The 25,211-nt window shown below is 38.4% G+C and overlaps 1 long non-coding RNA gene across 4 annotated transcripts in view; it reads left to right on the top strand.

Moving 5' to 3' along the window:
* Window positions 1-25,211, top strand: part of LOC149748983 (uncharacterized) — a 90,454-nt gene that overhangs the window by 48,633 nt on the left and 16,610 nt on the right. For all 4 annotated transcript variants that reach the window (XR_016393583.1, XR_016393581.1, XR_016393580.1 and 1 more), the window contains exon 4: window positions 166-268. This is a non-coding gene — a long non-coding RNA (uncharacterized LOC149748983). The remainder of the gene's footprint in view (window positions 1-165; window positions 269-25,211) is intronic.

The following is a 25,211-nucleotide window of genomic DNA, read 5'->3' as shown; positions in this document are numbered from 1 at the left end:
CTAGAAAATTCTATATTCTATACTAAAACTAATTACAAACATCCACCTCATCACTAAAATGAATTCAGAGACCATTTGTATAAAATTAAAGATGGGAATAGATCAGGTGAATGTTATAAGAAAGTATGTTTTACAAACTGCCTCAAAGATGCTTTCCTCATGCAGATTACAAGATTGACCTAGAGACAAGATATAATAAGGATGAGGAACTTCTCCTGAACAGATAGATGTCTGCTCAAAGTCTCCTTCTTCCAAAAACAGAGCGCTGGTAAGTTCTGCCCTGATAATCATTTTGCCTAAAAGTGGGTGGTGGAAGGAATGAAGGGAACTACTAACTTGGACCAATTCTAAAGAATAAGGACGAAATTATAATGATGTGGAAATGATAGAAATCTGAGTATTATCAACATGGAGAGCATCAGAAAGAAGGAGGGAAAGCTGAGAAATAATTATACCTATACTTTAGACTATGGAAAGGCAGTTTTAAAAAAACACAGTAAAAAAAAGCCAAATGGCCAGGGAAAAAAGGTTTCTATAAATATAATTCTTTCTCTTCAACCGGGAATGTTTCTGATGCAAAAAAAGTTTTAAAATGTACTTGATGATATAAGAAGCCAATTGTGTTTGTAAGATTTGTATAGATTATATACAGAAGTTATTGCCCTTATAATCAGTCTTTGAATTCTAGGAAGCTTAGACATAGATTAGTACACAATTGAAGTAGCTAAACTCCTTAGCTTAAGTGTTTTGATTTGTTGTTAAAATATCCTGCCCGGGCTTCCCTTGTGGCACAGTGGTTGAGAGTCCGCCTGCTGATGCAGGGGACACGGGTTCGTGCCCCGGTCCAGGAAGATCCCACATGCCGTGGAGTGGCTGGGCCCGTGAGCCATGGCCGCTGAGCCTGAGCATCTGGAGCCTGTGTTCCACAACGGGAGAGGTCACAACAGTGAGAGGCCCGCGTACTGAAAAAAAAAAAAAAATCCTGCCCATTTTTTCTTCCGTCTATGAGAGAGTAAGATTTTGGAATTACTTTTCCATCATAAACAACTAGAAAAATGGATGAAATATAGGAAATAATTATTCTTCAACATTAGACAAAAGGCAACAGAGGACTTTCTCCCTGAGAAAAGAGAAATAGAAGATGTGAGCCCTCCCATTGCCTAGGGTTTCTCTTCTGGGATAATTCTTGGATTGTGACACAGAAGAGTTTGGCAATCTTCTTGAATTAAGGAGACAGAGATTAGATTTCTGGCAACTAGAAATTTGCAGCACCAAGTACTAGAGAGAACAGAGCTACACAGAGAAAGAACTCCAGAAATTTGTATAGGGGTTCCTTCATGTTTTGACAGAATACCAATCTACAAATGCATATGACAAGAATCCATGAAGCTGGAAAAGAACAACTTCTGAGGAAGGAACAGTTACTGAGGAGTTGTAAGATGAATAGTCCCCAGGCTCACACATTAATTATTAGAGTTTCTCCCAGCCAAACTGGCAAGACTTCAAAAAGGAATACAACATTTGGCCCAAAACAATGTAAAATTCACAATGTTCAGTACCCACTCAAAAATTACTAAGGAATAAGACAAGGATGCTTATATTTAACATAGTATTTAACAGGGCAACTAGGCAGAAAAAGAAATAAAATTCATCCAAATTGGGAAGGAAGAAGTAAAACTGTCACTATTAGCATGACATGATATTATATATAAAAAATTCCTAAAGGCTCTACCAAAAACTGTTATAACTAATAAACAAATTCAATAAAGTTACAGAATACAAAATTGACATACAAAAACCTGTTGCATTTTTATACACTAATAACAAACTATCAAAAAGAGAAATTAAGAAAACATCTCATTTACAATTGCATCAAAAAGAATAAAATACCTAGAAATAAATTTAACCAAGGAGGTGAAAGACCTGTACACTGAAAACTATAACAAGTAGACAAAATAAGTTAAAGAAGACACAAATAAATTGAAAGATATTCCATGCTCATAAATGGAAATAATTAATATTGTTAAAATGTCCATACTACCCAAAGCAATTTACAGATTGAATGAAATCCCAATCAAAATTCCAATGGAATGTTTTACAGAAATAAAACAATTCTGAAATATGAATGGAACTACAAAAGGCCCTAAATAGCCAAAGCAATCTTGAGAAGGAACAAAGCTGGAGGCATCATGCTCCCTGACTTCAAATTATATTACAAAGCTGTAATAATCAAAACAGTGTGGTATTGGCATTAAAAACAGGCATAGATCAAAGGAACAGAACAGAGGGCCCAGAAATAAACCCACGCATATGTGGTCAATTAGTTTACAATAAAGAAGCCTGGAATATACAATGGGGAAATGAGAGTTTTTTTCAATAAATGGTTTTGGAAAAACTGAATAGCCACATGCAGAAAAATGAAATTCAACCACTATCTTATACCATACATAAAAATTAAGCCAAGATGGATTAAAGACTTGAACATAAGACCTGAAACCATAAAACTCCTAAAATGAAACATAGGTGATAAGCTTCTTGATATAGATCTTGGCAAAGATTTTTTGGATTTGACATCAAAAGCAAAGGCAACAAAAGCAAAAGTAAACAAATGAAACTACATCAAACTTAAAAGCTTCTTTACAACAAAGGAAACCATCAACAAAATGAAAAGGCAACCTACTGAATGGGAGAAAATATTTGCAAGTCATATATCTCATAAGAGTTTAATATCCAAAATATATAAATAACTCATACACTCAATAGCAGAAAGCCCCAAACAATATGATTTAAAAATGGGCAGAGGATCTAAGTAGACATTTTTCCAAAGAAGACATACAGATGGCCAACAGGTACACAAAAAGTGCTCAGCATCACTAATCATCAGGGAAATACAAGTCAAAACCACAATGGCTAACACCTCGCACCTGTTAGAATGACTATTATCAAAAAGAAAGAAATGAGATTCAAGATGGCAGAGGAGTAGGTGGACATGGAGTTCATCTCTCTCCATGGATGCATCAGGAATGCATCTACAGATGCAACAGTTCTCACAGAACACTGGCTGAAAATTAACAGAAGACCTTGGACACCAGAAAGGACTATAAAGATCCCTGCTTAACTGGGTAGGATGGAAAAAAAGAAGGGAGAAGGAGGAGGAGAGGAAGCAGGATGGGACCTGCACCCAGGGGCAGGGGAGCTGAAGCAGAGGAGAGATTCCCAAATTCAGGGAAATCCCCTCTCCAATGGGGAAACCCCCTCTCCGATGGGGAAATTGACTGGGACAGAAGGGAAACATCTGAGGCTGTTGGAAGAGGGTGAAGCAGCTGATCTATGGCAGATGGACAGAGTGAGAAATACACAGATGGTCCATACCGGGACCCTACATGCCTTGGACTGGGACATGTGTTCACAGGTGTGCAAGGGGGCTGGGAGCTGGTGCATGGGGATTGGAGAACAGGCCCAGAGCAAGAACTGCTGTTGGCTTTGGGGAGATGGACTGAGGGGATGGGAGGGAGGAAATCTGCAGCAGGGAATGCCTATGGAGGAAGATGGGGCTGCCGTGGAAGCAAGGCGCTACTGCTGAGTCACACACAGGGGGAGGAGCCACTATTGTAGCCTCTCTCTCCCCATACACTGGTGCCTGCCAAAGACAATAAAAGAAGCCTGCTGTGGGCTGGCTTTTGTGTGCTGGCTGCCAAACAATAAGAAAAGCCCCCTCAGAGCTGACCCTCACACACTGGCTGCAGGGCAATTAAAAAAAAAAAGCCATCTCAGGGCTGGCCCTCACATGCCTTACACTGGGCGTCAGAAAAGGCCTCACTAGGGCCATATCTCTGGCACCCATGGCCGCCTGCTTCCCTGTGCATTTGCCACTGCTGGGCCTCCTGCGATCCAAGCAGTCAGACCACCTCTGCACCCGGTCCTCACAGGGGCAGACCCAAGAGCTCCAAGGCAGCCTCAGGACCAGACTCCTCTAGGTGGACCACACACAGAGGTGGGGATAAAACCAAAGCTGAACCCCCGGGACAGGGTGACTAAGGAAGAAGATCGAAAATCTTTCCACCAGCTGTAAAGGCAGCAGATTAAATCCCCACAATCAGCTAGGTAGACCCTGTGTCTATGGACTATCTGAGTAGACAATGAGTGTTCCCACAAATGAAAACGGTCTAGCTCTGGCAGCTGTGGACTCTGGGGGCAGCACATGCAGGGATTGGGCCAGATCAGAGTCTAAGTGATCCCCACAGGGCCCACGGCAGGTCCAGAGACCAGCCCAGAGGCAGAGGAGAGCCTCTTGGGGAGGCGGAGGTGGGCTGTGGCTCATGGCATGTGCGAGGACACTTACAGCAGAGACCCCAGGGAAACATAATTATTACTGTTAATTTTATTATGTTTTGATTCATTCTGTTGTTAGTTCTAGCTTTTTTTTTCTGGTTTTTTTTTCTTTTTTTGTTTTTGTTTTTAAGTCTTTTGGGATCTCCATGTTTTATAACTTTTTTTTCACATATTTCTACTTTTACTTTGCTTTTCTGTCATTCTGTATTCTTTTCCCTCATTTTCTTCATCCTCTTTTTCTTTAATACATTTTTCTCTTTTTTTAATATTTCCATTTCTACTTTGCTTTTCTGTTGTCCTGTGTTTTTTCCCTTTTATTTTATTTTATTATTATTTTATTCATTTTTATCAGTTTGTTCGGTTTCCTTGCTTTATTCTTCAGTTGGCACACTGCTTTGGTTTTGTTTTTAGGTTATGTGTTTTTGTTAGTTTTAATCCTAAATGTTTGATTTCATTTTTGAGTTCTCCTATTTCTCTGGTTGTTCTCTTGCTTTTTATTTTATTTGCCTCTGTTTTTGTTTCTTTTACGTGTGTGTGTTTCCTTGTTTCTATTTTTGTTTCTTTGATTTTGTTTTTACCATTTCTCCAGGGTTTTGTTTGCCTTTTTTTTTTCTTTAATATATTTGTTTGCTTCATTCTTCAGATGGCCCTCTGCTTTGATTCTGGTATTGGGTTTTTTTCAGCTTTCTTCTTAATTGTTTGATTTCGTTCTTGGGTTCTTCTGTTTGTCTGGTTGTTCTCTTGCTATTTGATTTATTTGGTTCTGTTTTTGTTTCTTTTGTGTGTGTGAGTGTTCCCTTGTTTCTCTTTCTGTATGTTAGGTTTTACTTTTTACCATTTGTCTGGGGTTTTGTTAGTCTTTTTTTTTTTTTAATACCCTTTATTGCTGTGATGAACAACTTGCAGGATCTTGGTCCCTTGACCAAAAGTCAGGCCTGAGGCTCTGGAGTGGAGCACCGAGTCCAGGATGCTGGACCACTAGAGAATTCCTGGCCCCAGGGAAGATTAATCGCCAAGAGCTCTCATGGAGGCCTCTATCTGAATCTAAGACCCGGCTCCACCCAAGTGCCAGCAGTTCCCAGCGCTGGGACACCTCACACCAAACAACAAAGAAGACAGGAACACAAACCCACCCATTAGCACACAGATTACCTAAAGTTATACTAAGCTCACAGACACCCAAAACACACCACCTGACATGGCCCTGCTCATCAGAGGAAAAAGGTTCAGCTCAACACACCAGAACGCAGGCACCAGTCCCTCCCATCAGGAAGCCTACACAAGACACTGGACCAAAACCCCACCAATGGGCTCAGAGAACAGAAGCAAGAGGAACTATGACCATCCAGCCTAGGCTAAGGAGACCTCACATACTGTAAATTAGACAAAATGAAAAGACAGAGAAATATCTTACAGGCAAAGGAGCAAGATAAAAACTCACAAGACCAAATAAATGAAGAGGAAATAGGCAAACTACCTGAAAAAGAATGAAAAGAATGGAGGACAGTCTCAGAGACCTCTGGGACAACATTAAGCACACCAACATTCGAATTATAGACATCCCAGAAGAAGAAAAAATGAAAGAGTCTGAGAAAATATTTGAAGAGATTATAGTTGAAAACTTCCCCAACATGGGAAAGGAAATAGTTAATCGAGCCCACGAAGCACAGAGAGTCCCATACAGGATAAACCCAAGGGGAAACACGCTGAGACACATACTAATCAAACTTTCAAAAATTAAACACAAAGAAAAAATAGTAAAAGCAGCAAGGGAAGAGCAATAAATAACATACAAGGGACACCCCATAAGGTTAACAGCTGATCATTCAACAGAAACTCTGCAAGCCAGAAGAGAGTCACAGGACATATTTAAAGTGATGAAAGGGGAAAACCTACAACCAATATTACTCTACCCAGCAAGGATCTCATTCAGATTCGACAGAGAAATTAAAACCTTTACAGACAAGCAAAAGCTAAGAGAATTCAGCACCACCAAACCAGCTTTACAACAAATGCTAAAGGAACTTCTCTATGCAGGAAACACAGAGAAGGAAAAGACCTACAAAAAAAAACCCCAAATAATTAAGAAAATTGTAGTAGAAACATACATATCTATAATTACCTTAAATGTAAATGGATTAAATGCTCCAACCAAAAGACATACACGGGCTGAATGGATACAAAAACAAGACCCATATATATATGCTGTCTACAAGAGACCCACTTCAGACCTAGGGACACATACAGACTGAAAGTGAGGGGATGGAAAAAGATATTCCATGCAAATGGAAATCAAAAGAAAGCTGGGATAGCAATACTCATATCAGACAAAAAGACTTTAAAATAAAGACTATTACAAGAGACAAGGAAGGAAACTATATAATGATCAAGGGATCAATCCAAGAAGAAGGTATAACAATTGTAAATATGTATGTACCCAACATAGGAGCACTTCAATACATAAGGCAAATACTAACAGCCATAAAAGGGGAAGTCGACAGTAACACAATAATAGTAGGTGACTTTAACACCGCACTTACACCAATGGACAGATCATCCAAACAGAAAATAAATAAGGAAACATTAGACCAGATGGACTTAATTGATATTTAGAGGACATTCCATCCCAAAACAACAGAATACACTTTCTTCTCAAGTGCACATGGAATATTTTCCAGATACATCACATCTTGGGTCACAATTCAAGCGTTGGTAAATTTAAGAAAATTGAAATTGTATCAAGCATCTTTTCTGACCACAGTGCCATGAGACTAGCTATCAATTACAGGAAAAAAAAACTGTAAAAAGTACAAACACATGGAGGCTAAACAATACACTACTAAACAACCAAGAGATCACTGAAGAAATCAAAAAATACCTAGAAACAAATGACAATGAAAACACGACAACCCAAAACCTATGGGATGCAGCAAAAGCAGTTCTAATAGGGACGTTTATAGCAACACAATTCTACCTCAAGAAACAAGAAACATCTTAAATAAACAATCTAACATTACACCTAAAGCAATTAGAGAAAGAAGAACAAGAAAACCTGCAAAGTTAGCAGAAGGAAAGAAATCATAAAGATCAGATCAGAAATAAATGATAAAGAAATGAAGGAAACAATAGCAAAGATCAATAAAACTAAAAGCTGGTTCTTTGAGAAGATAAAATTGATAAACTATTAGCCAGACTCATCAAGAAAAAAAGGGAGAAGACTCAAATCAATACAACTAGAAATGGAAAAGGAGAATTAACAACTGACACCACAGAAATACAAAGGATCATGAGAGACTACTACAGGCAACTATATGCCAATACAATGGACAACCTGGAAGAAATGGACAAATTCTTACAAAAGTACAACCTTTCAAGACTGAACCAGGAAGAAATAGAAAACATGAACACACCAATCACAAGCACTGAAATTGAAACTGTGATTAAAAATCTTCCAACAAACAAAAGCCCAGGGCCAGATGGCTTCACAGGTGAATTCTATCAAACATTTAGAGAAGAGATGATACCTATCCTTCTCAAACTCTTCCAAAATATAGCAGAGGGAGGAACACTCCCAAACTCATTCTATGAGGCCATCATCACCCTGACACCAAAAGCAGACAAAGATATCACAAAAAAGAAAATTACAGGCCAATACCACTGAAGGAAATAGATGCAAAAATCCTTATCAAAATACTAGCAAACAGAATCCAACAGCACATAAAAAGGATCATACACAATGATCAAGTGGGGTTTATCCCAGGAATGCAAGGATTCTTCAATATATGCAAATCAATCAATGTGATACACCATATTAGCAAACTGAAGGATAAAAACCGTATGATAATCTCAATAGATGCAGAAAAAGCTTTTGACAAAAATCAACACCTATTTATAATGAAAACTCTCCAGAAAGTGAGCATAGAGGGAACCTATCTCAACATAATAAAGGCCATATATGACAAATCCACAGTCAACATCGTTCTCAATGGTGAAAAACTGAAACCATTTCCTCTAAGATCAGGAACACACAAGGTTGCCTACTCTCACCACTGTTATTCAACATAGTTTCAGAAGTTTTAGCCACAGCAATCAGAGAAGAAAAAGAAATAAAAGGAATCCAAATTGGAAATGAAAAATAAAACTATCACTGTTTGCAGATTACATGATACTATACATAGAAAATCCTAAAGATGCCACCAGAAATCTACTAGAGCTAATCAATGAATTTGGTAAAGTAGCAGGATGCGAAATTAATGCACAGAAATCTCTTGCGTATACACTAACAACGAAAAATCAGAAAGAGAAATCAAGGAACCACTCCCATTTACCATTGCAACAAAAAGAATAAAATACCTAGGAATAAACCTACCTAAGGAGGCAAAAAACCTGTATGCAGAAAACTATAAGACACTGGTGAAAGAAATCAAAGACGATACAAACAGATGGAAAGATATACCATGTTCTTGGATTGGATGAATCAACATTGTGAAAATGACTATACTACCCAAAGCAATCTACAGATTCAATGTAATCCTTATCAAACTACCAATGACATTTTTCACAGAACTAGAACAAAAAATGTCACAATTTGTATGGAAACACAAAAGACCCCGAATGGCCAAAGCAATCTTCAGAAAGAAAAACAGAGCTGGAGTAATCAGGCTCCCTGACTTCAGACTATACTACAAAGCTACAGTAATCAATGCAGTATGGTACTGGCACAAAGACAGAAATTTAGTCCAATGGAAGAGGATAGAAAGCCCAGAGATAAACCCATGCACATATGGACGCCTTGTCTTTGGCAAAAGAGGCAAGAATATACAATGGAGAAAAGAAAGCCTCTTCAATAAGTGGAGCCTGGAAAACTGGACAGCTACATGTAAAAGAATGAAATTAGAACACTTCCTAACATCATACACAACAATAAACTCAAAATGGATTAAAGACCCAAATGTAAGGCCTGACACTATAAAACTCTTAGAGGAAAACATAGGCAGAACGCTCTTTGACATAAATCACAGAAAGATCTTTTTGACTCTCCTCCTAGAGTGATGGAAATAAAATAAAAAATAAACAAATGGGACTTAATGAAACTTAAAAGCTTTTGCACAGCAAAGGAAATCATAAACAAGATGAAAAGACAACCCTCAGAATGGGAAGAAATATTTGCAAATGAAGCAACTGGCAAAGCATTAATCTCAAAAAGTTACAAGCAGCTCATGCAGCTCAATATCAGAAAAAGAAACAACCCAATCCAAAAATGGGCAGAAGACCTAAACAGACATTTCTCCAAAGAAGACATACAGATTGCCAACAAACATATGAAAAGATGCTCAGCATCACTAATCATTAGGGAAATGCAAATCAAAACCATACCGGTCAGAATGGCCATCATCAAAAAATCTAGAAACAATAAATGCTGGAGAGGGTGTGGAGAAAAGGGAACCCTCTTGCACTGTTGGTGGGAATGTAAATTGATACAGCCACTATGGAGAACAGTATGGAGGTTCCTTAAAAAACTAAAAATAGAACTACCATATGACACAGCAATCCCACTACTGGGCATATAACCTGAGAAAACCATAATTCAAAAAGAGCCATGTACCACAATGTTCATTGCAGCTCTGTTTACAATCGCCAGGACATGGAAGCAACCTATGTGTCCATTGAAAGATGAATGGATAAAGATGTGGCACATATATACAATGGAATATTACTCAGCCATAAAAGGAAACAAAATTGAGTTATTTGTAGTGTGGTGGATGGACCTAGAGTCTGTCATACAGAGTGAAGTAAGTCAGAAAGAGAAAAACAAATACCATATGCTAACACATATATATGGAATCTAAAAAAAAAAAAAAAAGTTCTGAAGAACCTAGGGGCAAGACAGGAATAAAGACGCTAACATAGAGAATGGACTTGAGGACACGGGAAAGGGAAGGGGAAGCAGTGATGAAAAGAGTGGGACAGACATAAGTACACTACCAAATGTAAAATAGATAGCTAGTGGGAAGCAGCCACACAGCACAGGGAGATCAGCTCAGTGTTTTGTGACCACATAGAGGAGTGGGATAGGGACAGTGGGAGGGAGATGCCAGAGGAAGGAGATTTGCAGATATATGTATATGTATAGCTGATTCACTTTGTTATAAAGCAGATTCACTTTGTTATAAAGCAGCATATATATGTCCGTGCCACTCTCTCACTTCATCCCAGCTTATACTTCCCCCTCCCTGTGTCCTCAAGTCATTTCTGTACATCTGCATCTTTATTTCTGTCCTGCCCATAGGTTCTTCAGAACCTTTTTTTTTTTTTAGGATTCCATATATATGTGTTAGCATACAGTATTTGTTTTTCTCTTTCTGACTTACTTCACTCTGTATGACAGACTCTAGGTCCATCCACCTCACTAAAAATAGCTCAATTTCGTTTCTTTTTATGGCTGAGTAATATTCCATTGTATATATGTGCCACATCTTCTTTATCCATTCATATGTCAATGGACACTTAGGTTGCTTCCATCCTGGCGATTGTAAATAGAGCTGCAATGAACATTGTGGTACATGACTCTATTTGAATTATGGTTTTCTCAGGTTATATGCCCAGTAGTGGGATTGCTGGGTCATATGGTAGTTCTATTTGTAGTTTTTTAAGGAACCTCCATTTTGACTGGTGTGAGGTGATACCTCATCGTAGTTTTGATTTGCATTTCTCTAAAGATTAGTGATGTTGAGCATCCTTTCACGTGTTTGTTGGCAATCTGTATATCTTCTTTGGAGAAATGTCTATTTAGGTCTTCTGCCCATTTTTGGATTGGGTTGTTTGTTTTTTTGTTATTGAGCTGCATGAGCTGCTTGTAAATTTTGGAGATTAATCCTTTGTCAGTTGCTTCATTTGCAAATATTTTCTCCCATTCCGAAGGTTGTCTTTTCGTCTTGTTCATGCTTTCCTTTGCTGTGCAAAAGCTTTTAAGTTTCATTAGGCCCCATTTGTTTACTTTTGTTTTTATTTCCATTTTCTTAGGAGGTGGGTCAAGAAGGATCTTGCTGTGATTTATGTCATAGAGTGTTTGGCCTATGTTTTCCTCTAACAGTTTTATAGTGACAGGCCTTACATTTAGGTCTTTAATCCATTTTGAGTTTATTGTTGTGTATGATGTTAGGAAGTGTTCTAATTTCATTCTTTTACATGTAGCTGTCCAGTTTTCCCTGCTCCACTTATTGAAGAGGCTGTCTTTTCTCCATTGTATATTCTTGCCTCTTTTGCCAAAGACAAGGCGTCCATATGTGCATGGGTTTATCTCTGGGCTTTCTATTCTCTTCCATTGGACTAAATTTCTGTCTTTGTGCCAGTACCATACTGCATTGATTACTGTAGCTTTGTAGTATAGTCTGAAGTCAGGGAGCCTGATTACTCCAGCTCCGTTTTTCTTTCTGAAGATTGCTTTGGCCATTCGGGGTCTTTTGTGTTTCCATACAAATTGTGACATTTTTTGTTCTAGTTCTGTGAAAAATGCCATTGGTAGTTTGATAAGGGTTACATTGAATCTGTAGATTGCTTTGGGTAGTATAGTCATTTTCACAATGTTGATTCATCCAGTCCAAGAACATGGTATATCTTTCCATCTGTTTGTGTCGTCTTTGATTTCTTTCATCAGTGTCTTATAATTTTCTGCATACAGGTTTTTTACCTCCTTAGGTAGGTTTATTCCTAGGTATTTTATTCTTTTTGTTTCAGTGGTAAATGGGAGTTTTTCCTTGATTTCTCTTTCAGATTTTTCATCAGTGTGTAGAAATGCAAGATTTCTGTGCATTAATTTCGCATCCTGCTACTTTACCAAATTCATTGATTAGCTCTAGTAGTTTTCTGGTAGCATCTTTAGGATTCTCTACGTGTAGTATCATGTCATCTGCAAACAGTGACAGCTTTACTTCTTTTCCGATTTGGATTCCTTTTATTTCTTTTTCTTCTCTGATTGCTGTGGCTAAAACTTCTAAAACTATGTTGAATAACAGTGGTGAGAGTGGATAACCTTGTCTTGTTCCTGATCTTAGAGGAAATTGTTTCAATTTTTCACCGTTGAGAATGATATTGGGTTTGTCCTATATGGCCTTTATTATGTTGAGGTAACTTTCCTCTATGCCTACTTTCTGGAGAAAAGGAATAAAATTGAGTTATTTGTAATGAGATGGATGGACCTATAATCTATCATACAGAGTGAAGTAACTCAGAAAATTGAAAAACAAATACCATATGCTACAACACATAGCGTTAATCTAAAAAAATGGTACTGATGAACCTAGTGGCAGGGCAGGAATAAAGATGCAGATGTAGAGAACGGACTTGCGGACACAGCGGGGCAAGGGGAAGCTGGGATGAAGAGAGAGAGAAGCACCGACACATATACACTACCAAATGTAAAATGGATGGCTAGTGGGACGCTGCTGCATAGCACAGGGAAATTAGCTCGATGCTTTGTGACAACCTAGAGAGGTGGTATAGCGAGGATGGGAGGGAGGCTCAAGAGGGAGAGGGTACGGCGATATATGTATACTTATAGCTGAGTCACTTTTTTGTACACCAGAAACTAACACAACATTGTAAAGCAATTATACTCCAATAAATGTATTTTTTTAAAAAAGAAAGAAAGAAATAACAAGTTTTGGTGAGGATGTGAAGAAAAGGAAACTCTTGTTCACTGTTGGTGGGAATGTAACAGGCACCATGGAAAGCAGTACAGAGCTTCCTCAAAAAATTAAAAATAGAACTACCATATGATCCAGCAATTCCACCTCTAGGTATTTATCCAAAGAGAATGAAAACACTATCTCACAAAGATATCTGCACCCACATGTTCACTGCAGCATTATTTTCAATAGCCAAGACATGGAAGCAAGCTAAGGGTCCATCAATGGATGAATGGATAAAGAAAATGTGCTATGTGTATGCATGCGTGCGTGCATGTGTGTGTGTATGTGTGTGTGTGTATATATATATATAATGGAATATTGTTCAACCACAAAAAAGAATGAAATCCTGCCATTTGTGACAACATGGATGGACCTTGAGGGCATTATGCTAAGTGAAGTAAGTCAGACAGAGAAAAACAAATACCATATGATCTCACTTATATGTGGAATCTAACAACAACAACAACAAACTAACAACCAAGCTCATAGATATAGAGAATACATTGGTAGATTGCCAGAGGTAGGGTGTTGCGGGTGGATGAAATAGGTGAAGGTGGTCAAAAGGTACTAACTTCCAGTTATAAAATAAATAAGTCACAGGGAAGTAACACAACATGATGACTGTAGTTAATAATGTAGAATTGTATATTTGAAAGTTGCTAAGAGAGTGGATCTTAAAAGTTCTCATCACAAGAAAAAAATTTAACTATGTATGGTGACAGATGTTAACTAGAATTATCGTGGTGATCGTTTCACAATATATAGAGATATTGAATCATTATGTTGTATATATGAAACTAATATAATGTCTTATGTCAATTATATCTCAATTTTTAACGTGCCTCTAATGGCACAGGAAAAAGGTACCAAAAGTGTGACTCTCTCACCAGAGATGGACTTAAGTACCCATAAACAAATGGAGCGAGAGGTATGAGACTGAGAAATCTTTGAAATATTGCAAATTTAAGATGCTTGGCTAGAAAAGAACTCAAGTGTGGCTATTGACACATTGGGGCTGATTCCTATTAAATGCATAAAAAGCTTACCAAATTTTGGAGAACAACAAGAACCAACAGTCATGGGAGAGAATTTGTCTTCTCACAGAGGGCATATGGGACAGGGATGTAGTAGACATTCTGAATATGCCTGTTGTGGCAGTTCTGTAATATGGTCACAAATTCTTTGGCATTTATCTGTGCTTGTGACTGCTTCAATAAGTATAGAAGTGAAACTATGTCCCTTGGTCACCGGAATGCTCTTTGAGCCCTGAGCTGCCATGTAAAAAGTCCATCTTCCCTGAGGCTGCCATGCTATGAGGAAGCCCAAGCCACATGGACTTGTTGTGGTCAACAGTATCATCTGAGCACAGGTTTCAGCCATTTCAACCCAAGCATGAAACATGTGAGTGAAGAAGCCATCTCAGAAGTGAGTCCCCTAGCCCAGCTATTTGTCAGCATCCAGCCATTTAAGTCATCCCAGCTGAGAGCCCAGATATCATGGAGCAGGGAAGAGCCATCCCCACCATACCTCTTCTGAATTTCTGACCTACCAAATCTATGAACATAGTAACAAATTTTGTTTTACACCATTAGGTTTTCAAGTGATTTGATAGGCAACAAATGTTATGGACTGAATTATGTTCCCTCTAAATTTACCCTCAGTACCTCAGAATGTTATTATATTTGGAGATGGGCCTTTAAAGATATGATTATGTTTAAATGAGGCCATTAGGGTAGGCCCTAATCCAATCTGACTAGCGTCCTCATAAGAAGAGGAGATTAGGGCATACAGAGAGACCCCAGAGACACTCAGATACAGAGTAAAGACCATGTAAGGACACAGTGAGAAGGTGGCCATCTGCAAGCCAAGGAGGCCTCAGGAGAAACCAACACTGCCGACACCGTGTTCTTGCACTGCTAGCCACCAGAACTATGAGAAAATAAATTTTTGCTGTTTAAGCCACTCAGTCTGTGATACTTAGTTATGGAAGCTCTGGAAAACTCAAGAAAAATCTTTCTCGCCCTCATTCCTACCCGATTCTGCCAGGTGAACCTTCAAACTCCTATTTTGCTAAGTAACCTTCATCCTCATTCTTAACTTTTACTTAAAATCCAGGCCTGAATGGCATCCTCTCAGAAATTGGATTTGGGATTCAGGGAGAACTAGGGAATCTCCCCAGTGTGCATGCAGAAAGATCCAATCTGCAAAGGCAAGCCAATAAAGCAGACGCACAGAAATGAGCAGGTAAAAGAGGGGAGATTCTAAAACATTTCATTTTTCTAGTCTAATAGAACTTTCTTGAGGGCCAGCTGTATGCCATATATTCTGAGAAATGGCCTCATATACCTATTGTGAACCCTCTAACTTGATGAAGTTGGCTCAAGTTGGTTTCCATGATGTGCAACCAAAGAGTCCTGAATAACCCACGTGTCAAGTTGAGTACACCGGCAGTGGACATTCATGGGGTGGGGGCCTAGACAGAAGAATGTGAGAGGACTCCTGACCCCATCCCTCACTCCTGGCACACCCAGAAAAAAGCTGGAGAGACCTTTGGTGAGGTCAGGAAGTCTCTACATGAGCAAGTGGGCAAGATGAGTCAAGGAGATTTGAGTCATTACCGGAAACGTGATCTCATTTGTACCCATAGCCTTGAGAGGCCTGAGGAAATTTTAGTTCCAGAAAAATACATCGAAAAGAATGACAGAAACCTTTGACAATAGTGCCAGGCAGGCCAAAACCTAGAATGAACTGGATTTTTTTTTTAATTGCTAAGGAAAAATATCACTCCAGAAAGAAACACAAGACAAATTGAATCTGCTGGCAGTGTGTTATGAAGTGGTTGGCCAGAATGAAAACATAAGAATAAAAATAAAACAAAAACAGTGTTTCGGGAAGAAGCTGCATGTGTCAGAAAGAAAGCTCAGCTATGACCCAGCTGCTAGTAGGAAGGGAAAAGGGGGCAGCCCACACTCATTCTTAGCTTGTCACTCCTGACCAAAGCCTGGCCCTACGGCAGGTCCCAAACACACAATGGAAGGGTTCTCGGATAGGATGAGGAGAAAGAGCAATGCTGAAAACCCGGCCTGGGGAGGAACTAGGGGGCCAGTACACAAACCACAGCTCAGTCCTAGCCTAAGACCCAGAAGCTTCTTGTCCCTAAACAATGGCACATGTATCCTGATAGAGAAGCAGACATATCCTGATAGGCACATGAACCCTGATGGAAAGCAGCATATATCCTGATAGCAAAAACACTTATGTAGGGCTTCCCTGGTGGTGCAGTGGTTGAGGGTCCGCCTGCCGATTCAGGGGACACGGGTTCGTGCCCCGGTCCGGGAAGATCCCAAATGCCGCAGAGCGGCTGGGCCCGTGAGCCATGGCCGCTGAGCCTGCGCGTCCGGAGCCTGTGCTCCGCAACGGGAGAGGCCACAGCAGTGAGAGGCCCGCGTACCGCAAAAAACAAACAAACAAACAAAACACTTATATAAATTGAAACACTTACGTAAATTATTCTTGAATACTTGCATCCTAGGGGAGGATTATACTTCCCTGTGCCACTGATGTCAGGCCAGTCCATGAGATTCCTTCCAGCCAATGAAGTGTAAGCAAAAGTGTGTCATTTCTAGACAGTCACTTTTGGACCCAGTGTGTGGCTTGTCATTTCTCCTGTTGCTCAACCATGAGACTGGCAACGTTCCAGATAGAGGCTGTTCCCAGGGTAAAAGCCATATGAACAAAGCTGTAATGAATGTGAAGTATAATGAGAAATCTTTGTGTTACCAGCCATTGTGATTGGGGGGAGGAACACTTGTTACTGCAGCATCTAGCCTCTCCTGACTTAACAACCTGCAAGATCAATAGCTTTGGTGATGAGAATAGAGCATTTCTGGTCACCAGGAAGAATCTACAGGCTTCAGGGATTGGCAGTGAAAGAGTATTTTGGGAAAAACCAGGGCAAACTCCGGAAGCTCAGGATCCAAGATATACATAAGAATTGGCTGGAGATAGGACTTCCCTGGTGGTCCAGTGGCTAAGGCCCCACACTCCCAATGCAGGGGGCCCAGGTTCAATCCCTGGTCAGGGAACTAGATCTTGCATGCCGCAACTAAAGATCCCACATGACACAACTAAAGATCCTGTGTGCTGCAACAAAGACCCAGTGCAGCCAAATAAATAAATAAATATTTAAAAAAAAAGAATTAGCTGGAGAGAGCAGAACAGAAGAAATCCCCTGGAATAGCAAGTATATTATTAATTTCTACTCCAACTGAAAATACAAAGGACCAATGACATCTGTTAAAATAGAGGTTACTTTAATGAAAAGGGTTTGAGGGGATTTTGAGACTTTATTTATTTTTTTTCTTATTGTTTTTGAATTAGGTTCTGAGCCAAAAGGTGAAGTGAGGATGAAACTGACTTAATTGAGGAAAAAGATCAAAGGGTGACAAATGCACACATACTCCCCTGAAACCACTGTTGGTTTTGGATTAGTCTTTGGAATATAGATCTACCACAGACCCACATACTATTTCTGTCTCCATTATAAAATCCAGTTCTAGGCCCCTATTTAAATAAATTCTCTATTGCAGCCTTACTTTGCTTTATATGCAAGTCCCTTTCTGGGGACAGGCAATCTGCCCCTGAAATTTTGCTTGGGGGCAAGGGCCCTATTTCCCCAGGCACACATTTTCCTTCTGCTGTCCGCCTGCCTCCTGGACTCTGAGTGTTCCACATCAGATTTGCTTCTAGGGTCACTGCTCACTTGTGAAGATAGCAGTACCACTTGGAATCTTCTCCCTCCCACCTTGCTGGCCCTTTGTCTGGAGTAAAACAGAGACTGTTGGGACTTAGATCACCGTTCTTCACTTGCAAGCCCAAGGCTCTGCGTCGTTTCCACATGCACTCAGTCTGCCCTGTGCTGGTCCCGCCAAGTGAGCAATCCTGTGCCCAGCTCTCCTCTCCTGCTGCTAAGCTGTGTTCGCCACATGTGAGCACATCACAAACTGCAGGAGCAGCTGGCATGCATGAAGGGACACCAGACCTTCAAACTGACTCAGCTATTTTTCATAAATGAGCCAAACCAACAAGAAGGACTCCACCAGGTAGGTTTTGTAAGCAAGCTCAAAAAAGAATTACATGACTCCAAGACTGGGAAGATCCAGCCTGACAGGTGTTCATAGGAAATGGGCCTGAGGTGGGGTCTGTTTGACCACAGGAACCAACTGTCTATTGCAGTTGCTAAAAAAGCTTTCAAAGGAAAGGCGGTATTAATCTTCCTCTAAATTTTTTTTAATATCTTTATTGGAGTATAATTGCTTTACAATGGTGTGTTAGTTTCTGCCTTATAACAAAGTGAATCAGTTATACATATACATATGTTCCCATATCTCTTCCCTCTTGCATCTCCCTCCCTCCCACCCTCCCTATCCCACCCCTCTAGGTGGTCACAAAGCACTGACCTGATCTCCCTGAGCTATGCGGCTGCTTCCCACTAGCTATCTATTTTACGTTTGGTAGTGTATATATGTCCATGCCACTCTCTCACTTTGTCACACCTTACCCTTCCCCCTCCCCATATCCTCAGGTCCATTCTCTAGTAGGTCTGTGTCTTTATTCCTGTCTTGCCCCTAGGTTCTTCATGACATTTTTTTCCCTTAGATTCCATATATATGTGTTAGCATATGTTATTTGTCATTCTCTTTCTGACTTACTTCACTCTGTATGACAGACTCTAGGTCCATGCACCTCACTACAAATAACTCAATTTCATTTCTTTTTATGGCTGAATAATATTCCATTGTATATATGTGCCACATCTTCTTTATCCATTCATCCGATGATGGACACTTAGGTTGCTTCCATCTCCTGGCTATTGTAAATAGAGCTGCAATGAACATTTTGGTACATGACTCTTTTTGAATTATGGTTTTCTCAGGGTATATGCCCAGTAGTGGGATTGCTGGGTCATATGGTAATTCTATTTGTAGTATTTAAGGAACCTCCATACTGTTCTCCATAGTAGTTGTACCAATTCACATTCCCACCAGCAGTGCAAGAGTGTTCCCTTTTCTCCACACCCTCTCCAGCATTTGTTGTTTCTAGATTTTTTGATGATGGCCATTCTGACTGATGTGAGATGATATCTCATTGTAATTTTGATTTGCATTTCTCTAATGATTAATGATGTTGAGCATTCTTTCATGTGTTTGTTGGCAGTCTGTATATCTTCTTTGGAGAAATGTCTATTTAGGTCTTCTGCCCATTTTTGGATTGGGTTGTTCGTTTTTTTGTTATTGAGCTGCATGAGCTGCTTGTAAATTTTGGAGATTAATCCTTTGTCAGTTGCTTCATTTACAAATATTTTCTCCCATTATGAGGGTTGTCTTTTGGTCTTGTTTATGGTTTCCTTTGCTTTGCAAAAGATTTGAAGTTTCATTAGGTCCCATTTGTTTATTTTTGCTTTTATTCCCATTTCTCTAGGAGGTGGGTCAAAAAGGATCTTGCTGTGATTTATGTCATAGAGTGTTCTGCCTATGTTTTCCTCTAAGAGTTTGATAGTTTCTGGCCTTACATTTAGGTCTTTAATCCATTTCAAGCTTATTTTTGTGTATGATGTTAGGGAGTGTTCTAATCTCATACTTTTACATGTACCTGTCCCTCTAAATTGTTTTTGCCTGTCTATATCTGGAGGAGGCTGTGGGCTCTGGCTTGTCAGGGTGAGGTTGATCCAGGATAGCTGGATTACAATTTTAACTTGAGCAATGTCATGAAATTCTCTGAAAGTTGGAGGGACTATTCTAGATTAAAGGAAACTAAAGAGTCATGAAAACCAAATGCAGTGTGAGATCCTTTATTTGATCCTAGATTGAAAGAAAAAGAAAACAGCTGAAAAGACATTATTTGAATAATAGGGAAATTTTATATGGTCTATATATGACATTATTAAATTTATTAAATTGCTTTAATTTTCTTAAGTGAGATAATGATATTATGGTTTTGAAGACAATGTCCTTACTCTTAGGAGATACATGTTGTCATGTTAAAACACTTAAATGTGAAATAGGATGATGTTTCCAACTTTTACTCAAATGGCCCAGAAAAAGTAAGAATTACAAATATATATAAAATTGAGGTGAAGGATATAGATGACTATTGTATTAGTCTTTCAATTTTTCTGTAGGTTTGAAAATTTTAAAGAGGAAATTTTATGTTGAGAAACCATGGAGATAAGAGGCAATTTGGGCTTAAAAAACTGAAGAATGAAAGAAGCCAAAATTTCTGTATTCAATTATATGAGGAACTGACTCAGAGGAAAAGGATGGGACTTATTCAGAATGTCTCCAGAGAGCAGAGGTAGGATCAAGGCATGGGAGAGACCAGAAAGTAGATTTTGGCTTGAAATAAAGGAAACCATGTAATAAGACTCTCACACCTTGGCTCCAGCTAGCTCTAATAGCAGAGAGAAGACAATTTTAAGTGAGAATGTTTTTGTCACTTGATATGATCTTTGGATTTTAACTATCAGAGAATGACCAGCAAAATCATGGAAGCTGCTCAAATTTTAACCCAAGAACAGGGAAGACTACCTCCAAGGAATAAAAGTTTAAAAAGCAGTAAAGAATTTAAAAAATTATTGAATAAAACTTATTAAAAATACTGAAAGCAACCTATACATGTACTAGATAACACAACCAGTAGTGTAAGAGATGATTCTGCCTGAGGTATAGATGTTGCCCCTTTTGATTTTCTTTCCACTCTTCTCAATAGTCAAGGTGAAAGGCTCAGTCTTGGGGTTTTATATCTTCAACTCTTCCCCAGAACCTTCAGTAAGCACTAATACTTAGCTAAAGACTGAAAAAAATGATTTTTATTTAATTTATATTTATTTTAATGGTTGCCTTCTTTTAAAAGTGACTTTCCTGGACTTCCATTTGTGGTAGTTAGATATTTTTTCCGTTTTAAATAAATGTACTAAAGTTTGAAAAATAGAATCAACTAAAACAACATCATACCGAGGACTATACTGATTTGGCAAAAAAAAAAAAAAAAAAATGTGCAGGGAATATTTCAATGTTTGCAGTTTAAGTAAATATTGAAAGAGGTTTTCTTTTTCTCCTGTGTAATTGAAGTGCTAGAGGCCATTCACTTCCAAACAAGCCTTATCTTTATGGAGAGCTGCCTTCTTTGACAACAAACTTCTGAAGGTCTCCAGTGTTGATATGGACAGATGACATCTCTTCCCATCGGATAAGGTCATGAAAGTAGTCTGTCTTCATGATTCTTTATTCACTGTCTTGAAACTTCTGCAACTTCCCTTGAATTGCAGTTCTTTGAACTCTGGTCTTCAGCTCTTCTGTTGCTTTCTCTTTGATGATTTCTAAGTCTTTGAAAACTTACTAGCAAATATTCTAAGAAATGAGAAGGCTCAGGAACTTCCTTGATTGTGGCTTCCTGTCCAGTGCATCTAATGCCTCAAGCAATGTTTGAGAGACATCACATAATATGGTGGCATCTACATCAGACTCAGTAACCTTTATGATCTTTTCCTTATGATCACTAGCCCTGTTGAAACATATAGATGCAAGACGGATATGTTACTTTCTTTGGTCTTCTTCAATTTGTCCTACTATGTCTTATTTTATGCTTCAGGTGAGCATTTTTTCTCCTTTTAGTGTTCATGACTTCACATAATGAATTTTTCTCTGGTTTAAATATCATACTATCATAAATAAGAATTAAATGGGAATTAAAACAAGCCTAAGTAAACCACTGAACCATCCTGCTTAAGAATATAGTCTTCTTGGGCTTCCCTGGTGGCGCAGTGGTTGAGAGTCTGCCTGCTGATGCAGGGGACACGGGTTCGTTCCCCGGTCTGGGAAGATCCCACATGCCGTGGAGCGGCTGGGCCCGTGAGCCATGGCCGCTGAGCCTGCGCGTCCGGAGCCTGCGCTCCACAACGGGAGAGGCCACAACAGTGAGAGGCCTGCGTACCGCAAAAAAAAAAAAAAAGAATATAGTCTTCTTGGTCACAATAGAATCAAATGGTCTACCCTATACAAATGAATCCTTCCCCATTACTGACCATTCAGTAACAGGAGTGGGTAATTATTAATTTCTTTTGAGCATCACAGTATAGTGTACCTTTGGATTTTGTTTTTAAATCAGAGTATTCATAAATAGAAAAACAATATTAACACCTGATTTTCTTAATTTAAAAATCATAAATTGAGCATTTGTATACCTGCAAATGAAAGTATTATCTAACAATGAAAATACTTATCTGGTGAAGCAGCAATTTCCCTCTCATTGGATAGGATCTTTACAGATAGTGACTGGATGATCAAATGTTAACATTACATTAGACAAGTAGGATGGTGGAACCATTTACCTTTTGACTAATTCAATATTATATAAAGTTTTATGGCATGAAAGAACCTTTTAAATAGAATGTTTGCTCTACTGTATCAAACAGCCTAATCAAAGGAGGAAACAGGAAGATGCTAGTTCTGCCAAAATTTAAATCAGACAGCACATTTTCTGAATTATTATCAAGTTGTATTACTAAAACCAAATTATTAAAACATTTGTCTGATGAAATCTATTTTTCATACTGATTTCCTCTGAATTTTCCCTGTAAAATTAAGCTAGTGATATCTCATAAGAATATGCACCGTGGCTAGGTAAGTAAAATTTTCAAGATACCAAGAACACTCTAAATAATTCATGAAGTATCTCATGTCATACTGAGGCATGTCAAATTCAAACTTTTGTGTGTATTAATGTTTCACTGTTTACTTATGGTCACTGCATGAAATTTTATTTTCATTTGAAAAAAATGTAAAATTAGTTCAGAGGAGAAACCAAGATGACAGAAATGCGATGGACATAAAACTTTCCCTTTGATAATTTGTTTCACTATTTTGCATTAAAGGTTTGCAATGAAGTTGCCTGGATAATTAAATTACTTAGGAAATTTTCACCCAAATGAGTGAAGATAGCAGAAGTTTACTGTAAGAGTAAAAAATATTGTTCCTACGTTTTATATTGCTCTGTACTTTTTTCAAACCCAGTTTTCCAGGGCTGAGGTTTCAAGGACAACCAAACTGATTGTTCCTCTCTCCAGATTTGCTTCCCGAAGCTCATCTGCCTGCAACCTATCCCTAGTCAAGTGGCCTCTCATTGTCACATACATATTCAGTATAGCTTCTTATAGCTCTATGTATATTTCTCCCTCACCTGCGGTACGTTTCCTCTCCCTTCCACTTATTCACATTTGAGAGGAAGGAACTAACTGTATGGCTCCTCTAATACAATTCTCTCATTTAAAAATTGAGAACCTGTACCCTAGCAGAACCATCTGGAGACTTACCCAATGAAAAAGTGTAAACCACGTCTCCACTATGAGGTGTCATTATGCACATAGCATTCATTTATTTTCCTCTCACATGAATTCCCTCAAAAGCAAAGCCCTTCCACATCTTTTGCCAGTACTTGGTACTGTCAGCCTTTTTTACTTTGACCTTTCTAGTGTGTAGTGGTATCTCATTATGGTTTTAATTTGCATTTCCCTAGTGATTAATAATATTGAGCATCTTTTCATCTGCTTATTTGCAAGTTGTTACGTCTTCTTTGGTGAAATGTTATTCAAATATTTTGTCCATTTTTTTCTATTGAGTTGTTGTCTTATTATTATTGTTACAAGGTTTTTTAAAAAATATTTATTTATTTAATTTATTTATTTGGTTGCACCGGGTCTTAGTTTCAGCTCCCGGGCTCCTTTAGTTGTGGCTTGCCAGCTCCTTAGTTGCAGCAAGTGGGACAAGTTTTTTAATGTATATTTTGGGTACATTTCTTTATCAGTTTTATGTTTTGCAAATTTTCTCCTAGTCTACGGTTTGTCAGTTCATTTTTTAAAATGTCCTTTGAAAAACAAATTTTTCAGTTTTGATAAACTCCAGTTTGTCAATTTTTTCTTTTATGGAGAATGCTTTTGGTGTCATATCTAAGAAAATTTTGCCTAACCCAAGAGCACAAAGGTTTTCATATTTGTTTACTTCTAGATTTATAGTTTTAGTTTTTATATTTAGGTCTATAATCTGTCTTGAGTAAATTTTTTGTATGGCATGAGGAAAAGGGCTAGGTTTATTTTTTTGCATTTAGATAATGCAGTTTTCTCAGTGCCATTTGTTAAAAAGATGATCCTTATCCTATTGGATTACCTTGGCAGTTTTATCAAAAATATATTGGCCATATAAATTCCCTGGCAGTGCAGTGGTTAGGACTCGATGCTTTCACTGCCGCGAGCACGGGTTCGATCCCTTGTTGGGGAACTAAGATCCCGCAAGTCGCGCGGTGCAGCCAAAAATTAATTAATTAATTAATTTAAAAAAGGAATTCCCTAGCAGTCCAGTGGTTAGGACTCTGCGCTTTCACTGCCCCGGGACTGGGTTCAATCCGTGGTCGGAGAACTAAGATCCCACAAGCAGTGAGGTGTGGCAAAAAAATTAAATTTAATTAAAAAATATATATATATATGCACCATATGTATAAAGTTTATTTCCAGACTCTATTCTGTTTCACTGATTATGCTTATCCTTATGCTAATAGCATGCTGTCTTGAATGCCGAAGCTTTATAGCAAGTCTTAACTCAAATATGTATGTCCTCTGAATTTGTTCTTTTTCAAAGTGGTTTTAGCTGCTGCCCTTTGCATTTCTCTATGACTTTTAGGATCTTCTTGTCAATTTCCACACACACCAAAAAAAAGCCTACTGGGATCTTGAAAGGATTGCATTGAATTGATAGGTTAACTTGGAGGGAATTACCAACTTAACAATATTAAGTCTTTCCAGTCCATGAATATGAAATAAGTCTCTATTTGTCTTTGTTAATTTTTCTCAACGATTGTTTATAGTTTTCATGATATAAGTCCTGCACTTTTTTGTTAAATATATTCCTAAGTAATCTTTTTGATAGTATCACAAATGAAATTGTTTCCTTAATTTCATTTTTGGATTGTTCATTGTTAGCTTATAGAAATAAAATTGATTTTTGTACATTGATCTTGCATACTCTGGACCTTGGTAACCTAGATTATTAGTTCTAATAGGGTTCTTCTTTGGTACGTTCCTTAGGATCTTCTATATACAAGATCATATCATCACAAATAAGACAATTTTATTTATTTTTT

The sequence above is a fragment of the Delphinapterus leucas genome, chromosome 6, assembly GCF_059928025.1.
Source record: "Delphinapterus leucas isolate spDelLeu-1000000601 "Yukka" chromosome 6, BTC_Dleu_Yukka2, whole genome shotgun sequence".
Taxonomy (NCBI): Eukaryota; Metazoa; Chordata; class Mammalia; order Artiodactyla; family Monodontidae; genus Delphinapterus; species Delphinapterus leucas.
The sequence above is the reverse complement of the archived record's forward strand: the minus strand, read 5'-3'. Positions and strand labels throughout refer to the sequence as shown.